General features: G+C 54.5%; 1 pseudogene; it reads left to right on the forward strand.

Annotated features, from left to right (window-relative positions):
- Positions 1–456: 456 nt before the first annotated feature.
- On the forward strand, positions 457–2669 carry LOC111163243 (WASH complex subunit 3 pseudogene; annotated as a pseudogene).
- The last annotated feature ends 919 nt before the right edge of the window (positions 2670–3588 follow it).

The following is a 3588-nucleotide window of genomic DNA, read 5'->3' on the forward strand; positions in this document are numbered from 1 at the left end:
AGGATGACAAAATGATTTTGTGAAGCCATCCTCCTGCCTTCCTGCTCCCGTGCCCTCCCTTCACTGGGCAGGGTAGCGGACGGGGCTTGCTGAGCTGTGCGACAAAGGCCCATCTGGCCCTGAGGCCCAGGGGCAGGGATGCGGGGTTCAGGCAGAGCAGACTGGTGGGGCTCCTGCCATGTCCGCGCGGCCAGTCTGATTCCAGCAACCCTGCGAGGGAGGGGCTGAAGCAGCCAGGGAATCTCACCTAACAGGGGTGGAGGCTGGTGAGAGCTGGCGAAGGAAGGGGGTGAGCTTGGCAAACCGCGAAGCAGGCTGGTTTGTGTGCACTTGGACGTGGGGCATGTCCCTGGGGGACCCTCCCTTTTTCCTCATTTATCTGGAGCCCAGCACCAGGTGCCTCCACAGGCAAAGGGCTGAGACAGGGGCCGTTACATGGAGGAGTTAAGGGTCTGAATGGCCAGTGGGAACCCAGCAGGACTCAGCTCCTCAGTCACCCCTGGGGCTGGGGACGACGCGAAGGTGAGGAGAACGTGTGTGTTTCCTCTCCTGTGAGATCGGGGGGGCCTGGACCACCTCCAGGTCTCCCCCTCCCGCAGGATGCCACTATTCTCCTCACTCCTCCTGGGGTCCCTTTCCCCTCACAGAGCCCTTGGGGCAGCAGGGGGAGGGGTACAGCCCCCGAGGCCCCAGGGTCACACGTGGAGGGGCCAGCAAGGCCACCTGACTCCCAGCCCAGGGCCAGTGGCCTTCCATGCCCCCTGGAGGGTCAGATGTGAGGGTTCCCGCCTGCCAACTCCCTCAGAAGGCGAGGGCGGTGAGCCTGTGACTCGAGGGCCTGCACTTTCTCACCTCCTATCTGCACGTGGAGAAAATGAACTTGGAATGGGAGGCGCCCAGAATCCACTGTACAGATGAGGAAACTAGGTCTTGGAGAGGTCAAGTCATTTTCCCAGGATCCTACAGGCGGGCAGTGTCAGAGGTGGGATTCAAACCCAGGTCTTGGTAGCTGCAGAGGCGGAGCCCTCGGTGACAGAGCCTGGACCCTGGCGGTGGCCTGCAATCCCCTGGACCCAGAGAGCCCCGGCAGCACCCAGACTGCTCTGTACCCTGAACTGTGGTAGCAGCTCGGTCATTTCCCAAAGACTCCACCTTTTCCCAACCCCAAGCCTCCACATCTGAGCGAACCCTGTCCCTGTAGTTCCTGACAGCCTACACAACTGTGGCTGACCTGGGCCTGGGGCACGCCTGGGCTCCGTTAGGTGCCTCAGGGACCTAGCCCTGGGATTCTGGACTTGCTCGTTCGTCTCATTGGCAGGTCTCTCCTGCTGCTTCAGAGCCCTCAGCTCCCCCAGGCTCCCCAGGAGAGCAGGAACAGCCAGGCCACGCCTCCCAGAACACAAAATGCCCAACTCCACCAACAGGACAGCCGCCCAGAAGGCTGAGCCCATGCTGAGCAGAACTGGAAGCCAGTGACCAACAGTGCAGACGCCCCAGCCAAGCCCTCTCTCCACCCAAGGGGAGGGCCGGGCTGAGTGGCGGTGACCCTGCAGATCCCGTGGCCTGGTGTCAGCAGGAGGACAGTTGTCTCCAAACCCCACCCTCCCTTGAATGACAACCTAGCCCCAGCCAAAGACAACCCAATTTGTTACATCTTCCCACACTTAGAAAAGCACTAGGACGCTATTACCAGGTTGGGCAGGCCGGGTCGGGGAGGGGTTTGGGGGTGAGCCCTGGGTCCCCCGCCCGCTGAGGAGACGGATGAGGATGGGCTTCCTCTCACGGGGTCAGGCATAGACCTGACTAAGGTGCCAGCTATTCCACAGGAAAGAAGGGTGGCATTTCTAAACCAATTTGTGGTGCACACTGTACAGTTCCTCAACCCCTTTTCTACAGTATGTGAGGAGAAACTGGCAGAACTTTCTCTTCGTATGCAGCAAGTTGAAACAACTCTCAATATTTTAGATGCAAAGTTGTCATCTATCCCAGGGCTAGACGATGTCATATTTGAGGCATCTCCTATACGTGTCACTAGGATCACAAATGAAACACGTTCTGAAACCGCTTCAGAGCAATCACAGAACAATTTACAAGACTCTGGACCACGGGAAAGTGAAGTAACACCAGAAAATAGCTCAACTGTAGCCAAGGACATAAGATACACCAGATATCTCAGAATGGCTCAAGTGGGTGTTCCAGTGATGGCAGTAAGAAACAAAATGATATCGGAAGGACTAGACCCAGATCTTCCTGAGAGGCCAGATGCCCCAGGGCCTGATGTAGAAGGTGAAAAAAATACAGAAGAAAGTTCAGACAGCGAATCTTCTTTTAGTGACTAAGCTTAATTTTGATAACAATTATAGACACATGTGTTGGTGCACATTTACATTCTATAAGAAGGAGAGCCTGAACTTTAACTCTTAGTCATAAAAGCATCAAATGACTACATTTCCACCACCAAGCTTCCTCTGTGAAAAAATAAATAAATAAAGCATTTATATATAAAAAAAAAAGCACTAAAATCTTTAGCTGAGATATGTGTGCCTGTGACTAGCAGCAACCTTCTACCAAGATGTGTGTGTGAGTACATGTACCCCTTCTCCAAAATCACATGTATGCTCACCTCCCTCTGCCTCTTCCAAGCAGTTCCTTGGAGCTCTCCTAGAGACTGTGTCCTGGGCTGTAGTCCTCAGTAACTAGGTGTTCCCTTGGAATTGATCTTTCCATGAAGAGCATGCTTTGGAGACATGAAATAACCAGCAGAGAGCCTTAAATGAATTACCCTTGTCGACTGAAATAAAAATGCACCACGTGAGAGCAGGTGCCCATGGTGAGGGGAACTCACACCCCTCCCTGAACAGCTGGGCGAAGGAGGAACACCAGCTCTGGATCAGAGGAGTCCCCACAGGTCCATGCCAGGTCCGTCGGGCTTGTGCTGACTCACAGTAGCAGGGCCTGCCTCTCCACAGGCAAGACTGGTAACAGTTGCTACTCTTCACATCTCCTGCCTATGAGACCCATCCTGCCTACGAGCCAAACTGAGGAGGGAGGGGGCCAGAAGCAGACATTTTCCAGACGTCTGTATTTTGCAGGGGAAACAAACGCTGTCCAGCTGGACCTGCTGATGTGAGATGCAACGTGGCCAGTGGGGAGGTCATGGCCCTTGGGCTCAGGCAGCCCCCGCTGTGGATCCAGGCTCTTTCGAGCTCTGCGACCCTGGCCAGGCACTCAGCATCTCTGGGCCTCAGCTTCTTCACCTGACACATGAGGCTAATAACAACTGCCTCTCAGGGACAGTTTTATTTTTAGAGTCAAATGAGATCTCCAACATGATGGCCAAAACATGTGCCTCCACGTGTCCATTACTTCATAAATCAATGATGAGGAAAATGCAGAGTGTCAGCTAGAGGTTTGGATAGTTGGAAATATACATTTCTACTTTTCCCCTCTCTTACCCCACCTTGGACCAGCTGGCCCTTTATACAGAACCCTCCTCTGGCCCAGGCATCTCTTCCATGCTGTCTCCCAGACTTTCTCTGTGTCATTCCCCATGACTCTGCCTCTGTCTCCAGACGCTTCCCACTCTTC

This window comes from Delphinapterus leucas, chromosome 1 (genome assembly GCF_059928025.1).
Source record: "Delphinapterus leucas isolate spDelLeu-1000000601 "Yukka" chromosome 1, BTC_Dleu_Yukka2, whole genome shotgun sequence".
Taxonomy (NCBI): Eukaryota; Metazoa; Chordata; class Mammalia; order Artiodactyla; family Monodontidae; genus Delphinapterus; species Delphinapterus leucas.